The 20,384-nt window shown below is 40.8% G+C and overlaps 1 long non-coding RNA gene and 1 pseudogene across 1 annotated transcript; both read left to right on the forward strand.

Moving 5' to 3' along the window:
- On the forward strand, window positions 2,333-4,177 carry LOC109127552. Its single transcript, XR_002034119.1, has 5 exons — window positions 2,333-2,542; window positions 2,643-3,050; window positions 3,141-3,345; window positions 3,448-3,887; window positions 4,026-4,177. It is a non-coding gene; the product is annotated as an uncharacterized LOC109127552 (long non-coding RNA).
- LOC104724645 lies at window positions 4,216-7,719 on the forward strand (annotated as a pseudogene).

Here is a 20,384-nt window from a genome sequence, read left to right on the forward strand (position 1 = left end):
TTTTATCGTTATGGTTTCATCATGTTCTTGGGGACTCTTCTTTGCTTTTGCTTATAATGTGTCTGTGTTAAATTTATTTGCATTAATTTGGGTAGGTTATTTGCAGAGGCTAAAATTATATATGTGGTCGAGAACATGTCATTGATTGTCTGAGAGGATGTAATGTGAGTGACGTTATTGTGTATTTTACTCAATTTCTAGGTTTCAAGAATCACAATGGACGTAAGCGTTGGTGGTGACAGTGGTTCGATGGCATCATCACCTGTGCAAAAGAAGGCACATGAAGCATCGAGGGTTGTACCAATATTATCTGAACAATACTACACCTCATTCAACTTACAGAACACTTGTTCTCTTTCTCATCTACTGTGTTTGAGGGGTTTTCTCTATTCTATTCAGGGCCTTCTACATCATCTTCTATTGTCTTGGCATCTACCTCCTCAATCTGCTTATCCGATTCTTGTTTGTCGCCTCTTGTTGACCCTGAGCTCGAGGTCTCTGATGAGTTCCAAGCCATTTATCCGCCGTCTGCCTGAGTTCAAATTCTGGTATCTACTCTATTGCCTGTTAAAGAAAGAAATATATATTGAATACTGCAAATCTTGTGAACAGCTGATCGTTTCGTTCCTAGCTATCTTGGACGAACTTGAAGACATGTTTCAAGGTGTTAATTATGCACCAGTTGGTTCTGGACTCATCTTGTCTAGTGGATCCGAACTAACTGGTAATACTCCAATTTTTCAAAGTCTTTTGACTTCTTTTGTTTTTTAAATGGATACTATCTTTTCATCCCGTGGGGGAAATTTTGTTGTTGGCAGGGCCAGCCTGTTTCGTTTGCTATGCAGGTTGAGCAGTTTGTTTATACATTCCAGCATATAATACCGCTTCCACTCAAGGTTAGACCCTTTTACCTTTAATCAATCTTTAGATCTCTGATCTTGCTGAAGAGTCTATAGGGACAAACAAGTATGATTCTGAGTTAGGTGACCATATTAAGTTCGTAGTTTCTACAAGGTTTCAAATTTCGCAAAGCACTTTTTTTGACGTTTCAGGTTATTGAAAGATTGTACCTTTCTTTGTTTTTGTTACAAATTAGAGTTTTTTTTATCAAGAGCCTCTTTTTAGATCCGTGATTTCTTACTTAATTTTTGAAAGATTTTTGTTCATGTGTTGGTTTCTGATCAAAGATCACGTTTTAAAGATTTGTTTCCGTTTTTTAATGGATTAGAAGAAACCCTTTTTTTTATCAAAATTACTTTTCATCCGAACGGACAGACTCATGAATTGTGCTCTGTTCAATATTTCATCGATTTTCAAGACTAAAGTTTTCTGTTTTCCACAAACCCAAAAGAAAGGGATGACACATTATATGATTGTGTTCTGTCCGGTTTCTAATTTGGGAAAATTGTCCCCAAGTAAGGCAAGCATGTGTTTATCACTGTAAGACTTGTCATATAATTGTCCCGAAGTAAGGCAAGCATATGTTTAACACAGTAAGACTTGTAATATAACAGTAAGACTTGTCATATAATTGTCCGGAAGTAAGACAAGCATGTGTTTATCACAGTAAGACTTGTCATATAATTTTCCTGAAGTAAGACAAGCAAGTGTTTATCACAGTAAGACTTGTCATATAATTGTTCCCAAGTAAGACAAGCATGTGTACACAGTAAGACTTGTCATATAATGTTGCCTAAGAATGTGAATGAAACAGAGATATATGTCCCTAAGCATGTGTTTAACACAGTAAGATTTGTCACATGATCTCTGAGATTATCTTTTAATCATTGCTGGCTGGGCAGCATGATAGTAAGGATTCAATATTCTGCTGTAAAAGCTCTCAATGATCTGCTTATTGATGGAGATCTATTCAATGTTCTGCTTTTAAAACTCTTGAGTTTAAAAGCTCTCAATGATCTGCTTATTGATGGAGATTATACATTCAGTGATCTGCTTATTGATGGAGATTATACATTCAATGATCTGCTTATTGATGGAAATTATACATTCAATGATCTGCTTATTGATGGAGATTATATTCAATGCTCTTGCTTATTGTTGGAGATTATATTCAATGCTCTGCTATGAAAACTTTTGAGTTTAAAAACTCTCAATAATCTGCTTATTGATGGAGATTATACATTCAATGATCTGCTTATTGATGGAGATTATACATTCAATGATCTGCTTAATGATGGAGATTATATTCAATGCTCTTGCTTATTGTTGGAGATTATATTCAATGCTCTGCTATGAAAACTTTTGAGTTTAAAAAATCTCAATGATCTGCTTATTGATGGAGATTATATTCAATGCTCTGCTATGAAAACTTTTGAGTTTAAAAACTCTCAATGATCTGCTTTTAAATTTCTTGAGTTAAAAAACTCTCAATGATCTGCATTTTGATGAGGATAAAATATTTCAAGTAAGACTTGGCTAATGTTGTCCGATTGGGAAATGCTCTACGCCTATCTTGAAGCTCTTCTTGTTAGCGAAGGCACATTATTGTGCAACGCTTGATGGGTTGCGGCTTAATAAAGAGGTACGTATCTCAACTCCAACGCTTAATAAACCAGCTCAGTTCAGATGACAATCTCAGTTTTTTCTTTTAACTTAGTTCTGTATTTTTTTTTATCCAACAGGTTCATTGGCGTCTCTAGTCTACAAAGTTTTGCTGACACAAAAAAGGATTTGACTGTTCTACAGAATACCGTCTGGTTCAACAAAAATGTTGGATCCTGCATTTTAAGGAGCTGACCAGAAACTGTATCCTTTCAGCAAAATAACTACTTTTTGCATTAGTATTAGACATCTAAGGAGCAATTTGATTTTTTTTTCATGAGATTCTACCTGACAGCTTCTTCGATTATATATAATGTTAATATCTCTTACAAGACAGAGTAGCATATGTATGGGAAGTGTGCGTTCCTTTTATTATCATCATTCACATTGTGCTATGTTTATCTTCCATTTGTGCAGACAAGACAAAATAAAGGGGATGATGCTTATTGTTTGATATCCATTTGTGGATTGGTAAATGTACAAGTCAGGTACCTAGCACCAAGACTCTTTCATTTGGTAACGGCTGTTTTTGATAGAGAAACAGTGTTATATACTAACTTATGGTTTGATATTTTTAGGATGAAGCTGGAACTGCAGCTGCTAAAACAGTTGAACTCGATGCTGTTCTTGGAGGTCGTGCTGTCCAACACAGGGAAATTCACGGCCATGAATCTGACAAATTCTTGTCTGACTTCAAATCATGTATTATTCTGTTAGAGTGTGGTGTTGCGTCTAAATTTAAAATACATGAAGAAGAGGTGTTTGAGACCCGGTGATATACCTGTAATCCGTTTGAAGCATGTTTCAACTATTGTTCTCTCTTCGCATTAGAAGAATGATAACCAATGTGCATTAACTTATCTTCTCTTCCATTTTTTTGCGTAGGTTCCTTTTGCCCGCCCATCGCTGAATCATGATGAAGTATTTATCTTGGAACCAAGGAAAAGATTATCAGTTCAATGGTGCAAATTCGAACATTCAGGAGAGAGCCAAAGCTTTGGAAGTCGTTCAGTATTTGAAAGACAAGTATCACGAAGGAACTTGCGATTGTTGGTAAGCAAATTGCAGGCTCTTCCTCAGTTTCCCTCTAGTCAAGAAACAGTGTTTGAATGCTTAAAGAATAGATTTTGTGTGTGGCATAGTTTACAGAGATGGTGGAAACTAATCTATATTCATACTTTGCTGGTATAAGATGATAGAAAATTAGATACAGGATCAGATTCTGGTGCATTTTGGGTCCTCTTTGGTGGTTTTGCACCAATTGGAAGGAAAGTTGCCAATGATGATGACATTTCTCCAGAGTCATCTCCCCCTAAACTCTATTGGTACTCTCTTCCCTTTAATTAGAATCCGGTTTGTTAATTTCTCATTAATTATTTTCATATAATACAGTAATACACACCATTCTTCTACTTATATCTTCTGCAGTACTAATTTTTTTTTTTAACATCACTGATGGTAAGGTGGAACCTATATAGATGGTGATCTATCCAAATCTATGCTGGAAAACACAAAATGCTACCTCTTGGACTATGGATGAGAGGAAAGTTGCTAGTGATCATTGCTTCTCACTTTTTACCTTTCATCTTCAGGATTTCCTTGCTAGTGACAATAGGCCAAAGGCAACACGTGTTACCCATGTTATTCAAGATTATGAGTCCCATTCTTTCAAGTCTAACTTTGACTCTTGGCCATCAAGCTCGGCCACTCCTGGTAACGAGGAAGGACGAGGAAAACTTTCCGGTAAGATACCACTGTGAAATTTAAATCACTAAAAATAACATTAACAGTCTTTTTAGCCTTGATTTACTATTGGCGCTGCACTATTCTCTAGCTTTACTAAAGCAACAAGGTGTTGGGCTCAAGGGCATTGCGAAAAGTGCACCAGTGATTGAGGATTTTCCACCTCTGCTTCAAGGTGGTGGAAAGCTGAAGGTCTGTTAGTCTATTTGACTTGTTTATCCCTTTACTCTTCACCGTTAGGTTTGGGTATATCCATTTTGATATTTATTATGTCTATGTATTAGGTCTATTACCTAAAGAAGATGTTGGTGATAGAAAAGACGGAAAAGACGACCGTTTCTTGTGTTGTTGGTTGGGAAAGAAAAGCATTCAAGTAATTTTAATGTAATTTATAGAAAATGATTCCTTAGTTTACACCTATCGTATAATCCTCCATTTCAGTTTCTTTTTCTATTTATAACTTTTATATATTGGTTATCTTGGTTTTATCCTGGTCTTTCCTTGTACTACATTTATGACTAAGCTCGAAATTGGTTGTGATTGTATCTTCCATATGAATGTTAACAGTAGCCAGTAAATGTTTCCAAATTATATTGTAATTACCTGATTCATATTTGTTAGAGCGCTGCTGTTTTTAGCTTTAAATATTATTGGTTCCTGATGTTAGTATAGTTTGTTGTTTTGTAGCTTTATGAAAATAATGTATTAATGTTCTGGATCTCAGATATTAAACTTCACTTGAGTTTAACCATTTAAAGTTCTGATTTCTCCCTTATCCAGGAGGACCAAGATACGACGATTCGACTAGCGACTACAATTTTAAACTCGTTAAAAGGAAGACATGTGCAGGTACAATGTTTTCTTTATACTGAAAGCAATTATGAATAGTACTAAAAAAATTGAATAATTGGGTCTTCTTGCAGGGCCGTATATACGAAGGTAAAGAGCCTCCCCAATTTGTTGCCCTTTTTCAACCTACGGTGGTCCTAAAGGTATTTGTATGTATGTTGTTTACAAGATGAGGGTGAAGTTGACTTTAGTCGCCAGAGAAAATACAATGATTCATATGGTTTACATGGACATTAATTTTAGGGTGGTTTGAGCTCTGGGTACAGAAACAGTGTGGGAGAGACAGGGTCGACAGACGAAACTTACACGCCAGAATCAATTGCACTTATTCAAGTATCTAGAACTGGTTCACAATAATAATGGTATGCAATTTGAATTGGTACCTTAAATTTTAGTTTCTTATTTTTTGAAATATTGTTGTTTGAATAAGGGTGTGTAGTGTTATTATTCAGCTTTGTATAGAGGTGACTTAGGCTAACATAATATTCTTTGATTTGTTATATTGACTTGTAATTGTGTTGCAATACCTCCATCAGGTGGCAACATTTTTAAATTCTTATGAATGCTTCCTTCTGCAGTCTGGTACCTCCATGTTCCTATGGCATGGAATCAAAGTGTGCATGAACAGCTGACACTGGCTGCTAAAGTTGCTGAGTTCTTGAAGGTTAGTGAACTAGAGAACTAGAGTGTGTGCAATGATCTGTCTCAGGTTTGACTTTTTGTAACTATCTTTCCAATCAGTTTCTAATGTTATAGTGTTATTGGTTGTGTCTATCTATATTGTTGTAGTGAGAGGATTTGTGGGAGACTATGTGATTCTTTGATGGCATTTTGGTGACTTCTAGTGCACAACAGGATTAACTGAACGAGTAAGTATGTATTTGTATCATATGTTTTGAGTCAGAGACCAAATGATTGTTCTTTGTATATTGTAATGTTTTGACATGTAAATTCGTAGATAGTTCATGAAGTTCATATACTACAGTGGTAGTGATGAATGATACATCTCATAATTTTTCAACATCATATAGGCTTCTTTCTGACTTGATAATAAATTCGTTGTAGTTTATATTCATTAGTGTTTATAATATATTGTAAGAGTTAAGATAAAGAACAAGTAGGGTAGTTAACGCTGCACCGTTGTCTTTGATAACATTTGCAGAATCGATATTTAAAAATTTGTATGACAATTTCTTTGTGGATCTGCTACTTTATCTGCAGGAAACATGGGGGGAATTATCATGCATTTGGGAAGATGCTGGATGTATGGGACATTCAGCCTCTTTGCAAGCAGGTATGTATTGGTATTCTATTAATTTTTGTAACTTTTATACATGCTATGACTCGTGATCATAAATCTGATATGTTTCTCAAATCATGACATGACATCTTCTGTGGCAGTGGTCTCTGATCTTATCTTAAGTGCATGTTTTTTTTTCCTCTGCTTTCAATAATATTATAGTGTTGGTGCTTGCGTTATAATTAATCATAGTGTATCAAAGTGTTGTTTGCGTTTTAATTGTTGTAGTACTAGAACTAGTTGTGGTAGCTTGCGTTTTGATTGATCATTAATCTGATATACATGCCATGATCGCGATCATAAATCTGATATGTTTCTCAAATCATGGCATCTTCTGTGGCAGTGGTCTGTGAGTACATGCTTTTTCCTTTCCTCCGCTTTCAATAAATATCACAGTGTTGTTCTCGCGTTTTGATTAATCATAGTGTATCATTGTGTTGTTACTTGCGTTTTAATTATTGTAGTACTATGATATGTTTTAATTATTGTAGTGTTGTTCTCGCGTTTTGATTGATCATAAATCTGATATGTTTCTCAAATCATGATATCTTATGTGGCAGTGGTGTGTGATCTCAGCTTAAGTACATGTTTTATTTCCTCCGCTTTCAATAATATCATCCATCGTGTTGTTGCTTCCATTTTGATTAACCATAGTGTATCTTGTTAGTTGTGTTTTAATTGTTGTAGTACTAGAATTAGTTGTGGTTGCTTGGTTTTTGATTGATATAGTGTTGTTGCTTGCATTATGATTGATCATAATGCAAGCATTTTGTGGAAATTTTCAACATTAGAAAAGACAGGTCTGGTTTGCCCAAAAAGAAAAGACAGGTTTGGTTTCTTTCTCTTTGTAAGGTTTGTCTTACACATTTGTTTTTCTAAAAATGGAATTATTGTTTTAGGATTATAGAAAATCTCAATTAAGCTATAACACATACACGAAGAAAAGAACATATTCACTTAACCGAAACCATGGAAAGTTCTATATGGGAGATACTTACATTGCCTTGCAGGTTTGGAATTCTTTTCATTGCCCTTTTCTGTCTTCTGCATATACTCCTCTACTTGACAGCTTTTTCAATAATATATATGTATGATAATATATATAACTTATGGTTTGATACTTTTAGGATGAAGCTGGAACAGCAGCTGTTAAAATAGTTAAACTCGATGCTTTTCGTGGAAGCCGTGATGTCCAACACCGGGAAATTCAAGGCCATGAATCTGACAAATTCTTGTCTTTTCTTCACTTCTTCATCTACTTCTGATTTCTCTTCTTCTGATTCCTCCATCTTCTCATTACCAATTCAATCACTCTCTGCAGTAAGGCCTAATCTCTGCTGCTCCTCTCTAATCCCGAGTAACCAATGTTGCTTCCTCTGCTCGTCTCATCAACATCTCTGACCAAATTTCTCCAGGCCTAGCCATGTTCCTTCCCATTAATCCTGAAATGTCCCGACATACTCGTGGTGTAGTTACGACTCTCTATCTCTCATACCCTCCCTCTGAGAAATACTATCCTTCTGATACAAGCCAGTCTTCTATTCCTAACATCTACAGACCTCGATTTCAGCTCTTCTGAAGTCGGACTTAAATTCTTCTGCAAGTGTTTCAAGTGCCAATCAACCTTGTAGTCATGTTTTAAAGCATCAAACTCAGCCAATCATCTACACTCATCTCTGATCCATATCGCTTTGAAATCAAAGCAAACAACATCTAATGTTTCAGCTCCAAAATCGAAGTCCAGTAAGGTTTCAGTTTAAAATGAAAACGCACTACACAATACTTAGATAACTAAAGGAGCTAATCAGTCACACCTCTGCTTCCTGTAAAATGTTTACCTTCCTTCCCTTGGCCTTTGGGTATCAGTGTGACTTGCACCAGTGATTCATATATCCCAACGAGACTTCCTTCTTTGACATTTATAGGACCGGAATCTGTTTCCACGTCTGCTCCATCTGACATCCTAACAATCTCAGCCACCTCTCCACCTAGTTGATCACTGAAGCTCACTCTCACTTTCTTCATCCTCTTGCCGCACCTGCTTTTGATCTGGTATTCTCTAAGCTAGCAATGATCTAATGTATATGATCAAACATTGCATTGTTATCTACGTCGATCAGTCACACCTCCGGTTCCTGTAAAAGATTTATCTCCCTTCCCTTTGCCTTTGGTTATCAGTGGGATTTGCACCAGTGATTCATATTTCCCAACGAGACTTCCTTCTTTGACATTTATAGGACCAGGCTCTGTTTCCACGTTTGCTCTGTCTGACATCCTAATAACGTCAGCCAGCGCTCTCCTCCTAGTTACGGAAGCTCAGTCTCTCTTCCTTCATCCTCTTAGCCACACCTGCTTCAGATGCAGTCTTCTCTAAGCTAGTAATAGTCTCATGTATATGACCAAACATTGCATTGGTAACTATCTGTACGTTTAAATCTAAATAACAGTAGTCATCAACAAGAGAGAACCTGAAGGACACTAGAGATGTTTGATATCTAGTACATCCAGGGGAGAAATGGGAACAAAGATGGGAACATTGTACTACATATTATTCCATGGTTCATGGTAGTTGCATAATAATTGATTTCTTAAGATATAAGCTACACGAGAATGGTTGGGAAAAGGTTCCTAATATCCATATGGGAGCTGGGAGCTGGGAGAGGTTGAGAAAAGCAAGTGTTAAGTATTTTTTTTTCAAGTCATGATAAAACCCCCAACTAAATTTTGAAGTTAGTTGTTGTTCATTTAATACATATTCTTAGTCTCCTTGTGTTTTTTATCTGGCAGAAATATAAAAATGACCAAATATTTGACCAGCTGTTGTTATTATACGAAAGGAGACAAAGACATCCGACACATTTATCAGAAAAAAGATATTCGCAGAATAAAACACATTCCCATAATACGTAAGCATGATAAAGCATCTCTAAGTTTTTTAAGTTACAAAAACAGGGGTGATAAAAAGATAAGTGATTTGACAAAAATAAAAAAATAAAAAAATAAGCGAAAGAAAAGAGAGCGTAGTTTTATAGAGTGGTGGATATGGGAATTTGCGCTAGATTATAGCTGTTTGTACAATACTAATAAATAAGATTTTGCGGAGAAAGAAAGGAGCAAATCTTTTATTAACGAAATGAGGTCGTTAATTATAAAGCGGAAGAAAGTTTGTCAGCTTGCTCCAAAAAAATGACTAGCTTAAAAATGGAAACGAGTTACATAAAAGGCAATAGACTCCGTTTTCGATGCAAAGTATTGCTCTCTGGGTAAGGTCTGGGAGTTAGAATGAGGTTTCCAATAAATGTTTTGAGCTATTTATAGATGAGTGTGGAGTTAGGGCACTCTAGACTTTTTGCGCAAAATCCCGAGTTTGTCCTCCAAGGTTGGCTCATTTCGTGTTATCTCTAGTGAGTCTTTGTTGGGCCGAGTTGGTATATGGGGAAAAGTCCATATCCAACAATAGTTCCTCCTTAGTCCGGCGAGCAAGGTATTTCTATGATCGGCGGGCGTACTTCGAGTCTTCACATATACCTGCTCGGCGTTGGGCGTTCTGGACTACCTCGGGACGATCTACCTTTGTATGGTGATGTTTAAAACGATAGATTCTGCTGAGCTTGAAGATCGTTCAGATGTTGTATGCGTTAAACATGTTGTTGCGGAGCGCAGAGCATGTCTGAATGTTATGTGTCTTAAGCACGTCTTCGTGGAGCGTGGAGCTCGTCCGGATGTTCTTGTCGTGGGTTGGTGATGAGCTTGTCGACGGCGAACTGGTCGGTAGTCATCATGGTGGTTCATGTTTGAACAAATTCGGTCGGCATCACCGAATGGGATTAAGAGATACGGGAAGAGAGGTCAGCGGGGTTGACTCTCCTCCTCGCGAGATGGTTGATCGGCATTATCGAGCGACATAAAAAAACTTGGAGAGGGAGATCAGCGAAAGCAAGGTCGAGGTCGGCGAGCAAGGATCGATGAGAGTGGATTCTCACCCTCATGAGGGCGGCGAAGCTGAGGTTGGTAATTGCAAGACATCGAAAGATGTCGGCAGAGAGGGCGACATAAGTGAGGTCGACACACTCGATGGTTCAGGCAGAGCTTGGCGACCAGCCGGTGAGATCGAGATCAGTGTGGTGAGTGAGATCCGCGAAGTTGGATGATCAGCGCCTTCGAACGGGATCGAGAGGTAAGGAGAGATTGTAAGGTCGACGGTCGGCAGGTGCGTGTTACTAGCCTAGGAAAGGAGAAAGTCGACGAGGTCGGCTTGGTGAGAGAGGTTGAGATCGGCATAGTCAGCTCGTCTCTTCCTTGCGACATGGTTGGTTGGCGTAGATCTGGGCTAACATGATGCAAGATCGGTCATCTTGGTTCGACATTGAGAGCGGCTCATCACGAGGAGGTCATCGGAGCCCGTTAGGGCGGTTGGTGCTTGCGCGGGTTAAAGTGACTTCGAGACCAGCCTTGCGGGCAAGGGAGGATGTCGGCAAGAGGAGATCGGCGCTAACGGTGGGTCGCTTAAGGTCTGTCATTGTTAGATCGGCGTGATAAAATTAAGAGATTGGTTGAGCTTCCTCTTGATAGTTCCAAGGTTTCCACAAATCAGAGGTTCCATGGATGAGGTCGTCGTTGATTGCGAGGTCTCACCCCTAAGAGGCTTGCAAGATCGGCGTCTGTGAGGTCGGTTCTCGTGAAAATGGTAGAAAGAGAAGCTGGTCGGCGTACCAATTAAGTGAAGATGGAGTGAGGTTGGCACCATGTTAGATCCAGGAATCGAGAGGATGGAGTGAGGCTTTGTGAGAGCGGTTGAGGTGCCAAAGAGCTTGGTTCTCATGAGGGCGGACTACTTTGGTCCAACCTCATCAAGATATTAAGGTCGGCTTGCTTACTTCCAGCGAGGGTCGGTTTGCTTACTTCCAGCGAGGGCGGCAAGGAAAGGAGAACTGCTGATTGGCAAGACATGGTCGACTTGATGCTTCGGGATACAGCTCAGCAAGGTGAGGTCGCTCTTTGCAAGGCAACATGTCTACACTTCTCGAGGTCGGCACTTATGAAAGTGCGGGAGAAGGTTGTGAGGTCGACACCTAGAATGAGAGTAGAGGTCGGCCCTGAGAGGGAGAGTAGAGGTCTCCACCAAGCTTGAGAGCGGAGGTAGGCGCTAAGCTTGAAAGTGGAGGTAGGCGCCAAGCTTGAGGTAGGCGCCAAGCTTGAGGTAGACGCAAGCTTGAGTTAGGCACCATGCTTGAGGTAGGCGCCAACCTTAAGGTAGGCGTCATGCTGGAGGTAGGCACCAAGCTTGAGGTAGGCGCCAAGCTGGAGGTAGGCGCCAAGCTTGAGGTAGACGCCAAGCTTGAGGTAGACGCCAAGCTGGAGGTAGGCGCCAAGCTTGAGGTAGACGCAAAGCAGGAGGTAGGCGCCAAGCTTGAGGTAGATGCAAAGGTGGAGGTAGGCACCAAACTTGAGAGTACAGGTCGGCACCGAGAATGAGAATGCAAAGCATGAGGAAGGTAATCATGAGGGATGCGAGCAAATGTTCGATATGCAGCTCGGCTTTGTGCTTTACCAGAGTAAAGTGGTAAGCGAGACAGACTCGTCGTACCTTTTGGTGTGGCTTTCGTGTTCCGCTTATCCTGTGGGTGCTTGAGGTTGGCAAGAACTTGCAAGCCGGAGCTTGGCTTATTAGTTTAGGCGCCCTCAAGCTAACACGAGGCTTGCTCAGCTTTTTGCTTGTCGAGATGTATTTTACGAGGCGAGACGTCTCTCGGCTTACCCTGCTACGTGTTTCGAATACCATGTTTTAGGTTGGTAGTTGAGATGAGTTCGTCGTACCTTTTAGGTGCAGCTCTGATGTCCGGCTACCTTGTGGGTGCCCCGAGGTCGGCAAGAGTGTGCAAGTAAGAACTTGGCTTATTCAAACTTAACTGCCAGCTAGCTGAATGCGAGAGTGGGCTCAACTTTTTTGTGCGGATTATTTCACTGTTGCATCCATGTGGAACGCATTTAAAATTGTACATATGGCCAAGGCGACAATGTAGAAGCTGGACACTCGTTAAGATGGACTCGTTCGAGAGAGCTTATTTGTGATTAAATTATACTCTTGCGAGTGTTTTTTTGTGGTATAGTTGTGCCTTGTAGAAGGTTTCCTACGTACTTTTGAAAGGGGATCAAACCATTTGTAGTTCATTTAGCAAAAGGAGAGCTCGGCATGATGAACATTCTTTTTTTTTTTCAGCGGAGGGCGCCTAGCTATTATTTGATTTAGCTGAGTTCCACAGCCAATTATCTTGATGGATGTTTTGCCCTTGCCGCTTTCTCTTCTTCCACCTTGATGTACTTGTTGATCCGGTGCAGAGGCTCGTATGTATATGATAATATCGTCCCTGAATCGAGACCCATATGCGAGCGCATTTTGGAGAGCGGAGATCGCGGTATCATCTGCGATGGAGAGCTTCGAAACAACCTTCTTGAATCGCTCAATGAACTCTCTGAGCTATTCGTCGTCCTCTTGATACATTGTCCAGAGGTCGGCGTTAGATGCTCCTTTTATCATAAAGGCCGAGTGGTGTTGCAGAAAAGCAGCGGTGAGCTCTTAGTATCTATCTATGGAATTGGCTTCAAGACGAGAAAACCAACTTAGTGCGTCAAAGGATAAGTTTTCTACAAACATCTGACAGCAGCTGGCATCGTATTCTTCAGGACTAATGTGTGCTCGATTGATTGAAAAACTTATTGATGTTAGAAATGGTTTTGAGTTGGTTAACCCATTATACGGGATGAACTTAAACTTGTTGATGTAAAGAACGCGAACGCTAGAGATTCTTATCGTGAAGGGTGAGCGTTGAGCCTCTGCGAGCACCTTCTACAAGTTGGGGCAGCGCTTGTTTCTCGAATGCATCTTGGCCGAGATGTCCTTTACGATCGCTTCGAGTCGCTGGATTTTCAAATCCTTGTAATCTTTCAGGTCGTCTGGCGGATGGTTGTTCAACAGTGTTGGGGTTGGCTGGCTCCTACTATGCTTGCTACGACTGTGCGTCTGGTCTTGATCGGGGGGGCGCCCCTTCCCTGGTGTGGTCGTTGAAGGATCCTTTGATGATGGACGTTGGTCGGCGTCTGTGACTCTCTGAGCGTTCTTCGACTGGCGATGACATGGGCGGTAGTGCGTCCGGCTCGGATGACATGGGCAGTAGTGCGTCCGGCTTGGCTGGATAGCTTGCGTGTCGATGGTCGTGCATTCTTTGCTGGAGTCTACTGATTTGTTCCTGCAATGCTTCTTGTGCTGTAACGAGTGCATCTAGCTGCTCGACTATTCGTGTGTCATGGCTATTGAGCCTGTCGAGGATAGTCTACTTCAGATCGTCGAGGTTGTTCCTCTGTCTAGTAAGTAAGAGAGCTGGGAGGGCGGCACTGTCAGTGGTAACTGGAGCCACGGTTTGGAGATGCTTGGCAAGCGTGGCAGCAAGATGTTCCAAGGGCGTGTCGGGCCCTGGTGTAGAGGTTATGTTGTTCGGAGTAGCGCCCTCGACTATTGTCGTCGCGGAAGAGTGAGAGCTCTTGTGCGTTCCCATCGTTCTTCCGAAGGTGAGATCGTCAAGGTAGGCGCTGGTTGCTCGGATGTGGTATTGAATTCATCGCTGGAATTATCTGAGTTCACCATTTTTCTGAATTTGGAGTATTCGTGGAAATGCTGACCGTCAGTCTATCATTAAAAAGGAGCGCTCTAATCTAGCCCCACGGTGGGCGCCAATTTTTTGTATCGGGGATAGCACAATACTAATAAATAAGATTTTGCGGGGAAAGAAGAGAGCAAGTCCTTTATTAACGAAATGAGGTCGTCAATTACAAAGAGAAATAAAGTTCGTCAGCTTACAGGCAAGCCGACGACTAGAAAAATGACTAGCTTAAAGGTGGAAACGAGTTACACAAAAGGCAATAGAGTCAGAATGAGGTTTCCAATAAATGCCTTGAGCTATTTATAGGTGAGTGTGGAGTTTGGGCACTCTAGGGTTTCTGTGCGAAATCCCGAGATTGTCCTCCAAGGTTGGCCCATTTCCTGCTATCTGTGGTGAGTCTTTGTTGGGCCAAGTTGGCATATGGGGCAAAGCCCATATCCAACAATAGCGAGGTTCTTCTTGCTTTCAGAAGCTTTGCGTTTGTGGAGGTATCACATCTTTGAACTTGCTCGGAGCTGCTTAACGATGCTGAGTCTTGTTGATGGCAAATAATTAGGCTTGGCGATAGTAACGATATCAGACGGAAACCTTTCCTGTGAGGCCAATCTATATAAGACCAACTACAACCATCACTGTCCATATTGATCTATGGCTAGGTAATTGATATATATACACGAGAGAGAATAATCAAAATATATAAAATAAATTTCTCTGCTAACGTGGCAAGGGTGAGAAAGGGCAACTATGGTTTACTTGCTTCTCCAGGCTGTTATGGTGAGAATGGCGACTACTGTTGAAGGGGAACGGGAGGTTACAAAGAAGGGAGGTGCTGGAGCGAGTTTGTGGGTTGGTTTGTCGGGTGAAAGTCAAACTCAGGGGTAGTCAATGGATCTCTCCTCGTCGGTACCTGCTACGACGGTGAAGCGGTCGTTTCTCCAAGTTGCTCAGAAACGTGTTTTTACGCAACAAAAGTTCACAGTTTCAGAGGTAGATGGACAGGAGAAGGTGATTGTGCCAAAGGAGGTTTTTGAGGGTGCAAAACCTCTTTGGGAATATTTTGTGATATGGAAGTTCCTCAACTTAAAGGCTTCCCATGTTGGAAAAATTCACATGATTGTGAATAAAATCTGGCGTCTGGGGGATCGGTCTACCTTGATTGATGTTTTTGTTGTTAATGAATCAACAATCAAGTTCCGTATTATACATGAGGGTATGCAGCATAGGGTTCTCAATCGTGGGATGTGGAATATTATGGACATACCTATGATAGTTTCCAAATGGACTCCATTTGCAGAGGAGGCTCAACCAGCACTGAAAACGGTCCCCTTATGGGTGAAGATCACTAATATTCCTCCAACAATGTTCACGGATAAGGGTTTGAAGCTTTTGGCGAGTGCAATGGGTAAACCTATTCGGCTGCATCCAAAGACAGAGGCTTGTGTCAGTTTTGAGGAAGCTCAAGTGTTGATAGAAGTGGACTTGACAAAGGATCTACCTAAAGAGTTTAGTTTCACTAGTGAGGAAGAGGGGGAGTTGGATTCTGTAATCAAGTATAGTTATCCTTGGCTTCCACCGAAGTGTGGTAGTTGTAAGAACTGGGGTCATCTTAGTGTGACGTGTTTATCAGCTGTGGTGGTGGATGTTGTTGCGGAAAAGCAAGGCGATGCTACCTCTCCTGCGGTTCCTAATTCAGAATCCTCTGTTCTTGTTGTCGAGTTGGCATTGGCGGTTGTTGGTATGGTGGGACATTTATTAAAGGAACCGGTCTTGGGTGCTACGGAGGAGGGAGTTGTCTCTGAGGAGGGTGTGGAGGAGCAGGCGCAGGAGGTTTGGATCACGCCTAAGTCGACTCGAGGGAGTCCTGGTAAAATAAAAGAAGTTCAAACATCTGTTGGTGCTTCGCTGTTAAAAAAACTCTTTTTTGCTTTGGGGGCTGTTGAAGATGACATTTTTGAACAAACTGTAGTGTATGATGCTCTGCAGATGGTTTTGGCGGATCCACCTGTTATATTTTGATCTCGGGAGGTTGTCTCTAAACCGCAGGGTTCGCAGGGTGATGTCCCTTTGCGAACTTGTTTACCTAGAGGATCTAAAACGACAAATAAGACGGTATCTACTCTTCTTGCTCTGTCGACTAGGGACTAGCCTAGGAACCAAAGTAAGAAGGCTTCCTCAAAACATTAATTTCATGTTTCTCATGGAATGTTTGTGGTTTAAATAAGACGTTTAAACATTCCGTTATCAAAGAGTGGGTTGTGAAGGGAAATTTTCAGTTTGGTTGTTTGTTGGAGACCATGGTTCGTGAAGCAAAAGCGTCAAGGTTGGGGAGGAAGTTGTTCCCAAATTAGTCGGTTTTCATAAATTATGAGCATAGTAGTCGGGGCGCATTTGGGTGCTCTGGAGAGACAATGGGAGGGTTGATCCCCTTTTTTAAAGTGAGCAGATAATTACATGTTCGGTTAAGTTGGACAATCAAGAAGAGGGGTTTTTCTGCTCTTTTGTGTATGCTTTGAATACGGTGGAGGCGAGGAAAGTGTTGTGGCAGGAGATACGTGATCATTACGCTTCTCCCTTGTTTCGCAATAAGCCTTGGGTACTGTTGGGAGACTTTAATGAAACTCTAGATATGGTTGATCACTCTCGAGTTAATGATAGTCCAAATGATCACAGCAGGGATGCGGGACTTTCAAGGAGTGGTAAATTCTTGTTCTTTAGTAGACATGACTTCCCATGGTCCTCTGTTTACGTGGGGCAGTAAAAGGGAAAACGATTTGATCTTCAAGAAGTTGGATCGTGTGATGGTTAATTTAACTTGGGAAAATGTTTTCCCGCAGAGTTACAATGTTTTTCTGCAGGGGGCTGCTCTGATCATCTGCATTGTCGGCTCATGGTCAAGGGTGAAGCTGGTACTATTGATAAGCGTCGGCCTTTCAAATTTGTCAATCTATTGACAGAAATGGAGGATTTTATGCCCCTGGTAAGTGACTATTGGAACGAAACTGAAGCTTTGTTTATGTCTACCTCCACGCTTTTCCGATTCTCCAAGAAGTTAACAGGCTTAAAGCCCAGATTAAGGAGACTGGCAAAGATGCGTTTGGGGAGTCTTGTTCGGAAGACGAAGGATGCTTTTAATACTCTCTGCCAGAAGTAACAAGCTAACTTGCTGCAACCCTCTCCTCAGGCCATGGAGGAGGAGCATGAGGCTTATAGAAGGTGGGATTTCTTGGCTGGCTAGGTGGAAAAGTATCTCAAGCAGAAATCCAAGCTGCATTGGTTATAGCTGGAGGACAGGAATAATAAAACGTTTCACAGAACGGCTAAAGCGAGTGAAATGCAGAATAGTATACGTGAAATTCAGTGCATTGATGGCCATGTGGCAGTAACGGGGGATGAAATCAAAGTAGAGGCTAAACGACACTTCAGAGAATTATTGCAGGCCATTCCTAGTGATTTTGAGGGTGTCACGGTAGACGGGCTGGAGAGTTTGCTACCGTACCATTGTTCTGCTGTTGATCATCGAACTCCTACTAGGGAAGTCTCGGGTGAGGAAATTAAGAAGGTCTTGTTCTCTATGCCAAGAGATAAGTTTCCAGGTCCAGATGGATTCACGGTGGAGTTTTATAAGGCTGCCTGACCGCTTATTAGTAGGGAGTTTGTCTTAGCGGTTCAATCTTTTTTTGCTAAACGTTTTTTACCAAAGGGTATCAACGCAACCATTCTTGCTCTCATTCCCAAATATTTGGAAGCAAGGCAAATGAAGGACTATCGACCTATTTCTTGTTGTAATGTGCTGTACAAGGTGATCTCCAAAGTTCTAGCTAATAGATTGAAGAGACTGCTGCCAAAGTTTATCTCCAGTAACCAATCGGCGTTTGTTCAGGATAGGTTATTGATTGAGAATGTGTTGTTGGCTACTGAATTGGTCAAGGATTACCACAAGGAGTCCATTTCCAGTCGTTGTGCTATAAAGATTGACATCTCCAAAGCGTTTGACTCGGTTTAATGGTCGTTTTTGTCTAAAGCTCTCTCAGCTATGCAATTTCCACCATTATTTATTCACTGGCTAATGCTCTGTGTTTCTACCGCTTCTTTTTCGGTGCAAGTGAATGGTGAACTTGCTGGTTTCTTTCAAAGTTTTAGAGGTCTTCGTCAAGGCTGTTCTTTATCTCCGTATCTATTTGCCATTTGTATGGATGTCTTATCAAAAATGCTCGACAAGGCTGTTAAGGAGAGTTTATTTGGTTATCATCCGCGGTGTCAACATCTCGGTCTCACTCACTTAAGTTTTGCGGATGATCTCATGGTGCTTATTGATGGTAAGAGGCGTTCTATTGATGGAATTATTGTTGTTTTTACAGATTTTGCCAAAGTTTCAGGGCTAAATATTAGTATGGAGAAGTCTACCATTTATTTGGCTGGAGTTTTGGCTCCTCAAGCAGCTAATCTCCCGTTTACAGTTGGTCGCTTGCCGGTTCGTTATTTAGGATTACTGCTAGTCACTAAGCAACGTACACTTGCAGAATGTTCTCCGTTGATTGAGCAAATTCGTAAGCGTATAGAGTCTTGGACAGCACGTCATCTATCTTACGCATGCCGTTTCAGTCTGTTTTCCTATGTCCTTTGGAGTGTGTGTAACTTCTGGCTTGGTGCTTTTTGTCTTCCTAAAAAATGTATTGATGTTACTGACTCAATGTGTGTGGGTTTCCTCTGGTTGGGACGTGATATGAATCCACAAAAGGCAAAGATATCGTGGGAGGCTGTTTGTATAAGGCAGAAGGGGGTCTTGGTTTGAGATCTCTTAATGAAGCTAATATGGTTAGCTGTCTTAAGTTGATTTGAAGAGCAGTCTCGAAGGGTAACTCTTTGTGGGTACTTTGGGTTTAGACGAACTTGTTAAAGCAGGCCTCGTTTTGGTCGGTAAAGGATTCTACGAGTTTCGGTTCTTGGATATGGAAAAAGCTGCTGAAATACCGAGGATTGGCAAGTGATTTTTGTAAGGTAGAAGTGGGAAATGGGGAGTCCACATCTTTCTGGTATGATAGGTGGTCAGACATGGTTGGTTATTGGAGGTGGTGGGTGAAAGAGGAATTATAGATCTAGGGATAAGTAGGCAGTGTTCTTTGGCCGACGTGTGGGCTCGCCATCGTAGACGAAGGCACCAGAGTGACCAGCTCAACGCTGTAGAACACGTTTTGTACTCTTGGCGGGATACACGTATGGAGGTTGATGATAAAACACTATGGCGAGGGAAGAATGATGTTTTTAGACCAAAGTTTTCAACTAGGATACTTGGAACCATATACGAACAACAGTCAGTACTATAGCATGGCATAAGGGAGTTTGGTTTACTCATTGCACACCCAAATTCTCCTTTTGTGTGTGGATGGCTGCTCAGGGCCATCTTTCAACTAGTGCTCGCATGGTTACGTGGAATAGGGGGACTGCAGAAACTTGTAGTTTTTGCAGTTCTACATCAGAGACTCGTGATCATTTTTTTTTTCCCTGCACTTTTGTCTTTGGGATGTGGTTAGCTCTGGATAAGGGTTTTCTCAAGGCGAATTACACCATTGATTGGTCTACCTTAATTGCTCTTATCTCTCAAGCATCACTTCCACGAGTAGAAGGGTTTTCTCATCAGGTATGTTTTTCAGGCAGTGTATACGGTTTAGCGTGAGCGTAATGGAAGAAGGCACGAAAACTCACAGAATTCTGGTTGGATGGGTTGATCGGCAAGTTCGAGATCAGCTCTTGGCCGTTAGACGTTTGGGAGACAGGTAATTTGATGAGGCTTTCCAAATTTGGTTACAATCTCGTATCTAGTTCCATTTGAATTGGTCAATATCTTGGACTAATAAAATTAGAGAATTTCTTTTAGATAGTCCAAGAACAATTTTTACAAAAGAAAAATAGCACACACGGGTGAAATTCAGAAAAATAGCATTCATTGTATTGGAAAATTCTTAAATTAATTATTATTATTAAATTATTAAATAGCATTCATATTTAGTCTTCCAAAGATTTCATATTTATTTGGAGAAATTGTTGTTTAGAGCTTCCGTTGGTAATGACCCTTGATTTGGAAGTTATGATTCTATTTGGTCATATAGTTCAACATCAGCTAGTCAAGTCTTTGTTATTACGTCGGATCTCACCAACACTGGTTGGGAAAATGTATTTTAAACTTTATTCCAAGTTAATAAGTATATTTGTGTTTTCTTTTGCATAAAATGTAACTAATCCTTTTGATTTTTTTTTTTTTTTTTTTTTTTTTT

This window comes from Camelina sativa, chromosome 11 (genome assembly GCF_000633955.1).
Source record: "Camelina sativa cultivar DH55 chromosome 11, Cs, whole genome shotgun sequence".
Taxonomy (NCBI): domain Eukaryota; kingdom Viridiplantae; phylum Streptophyta; class Magnoliopsida; order Brassicales; family Brassicaceae; genus Camelina; species Camelina sativa.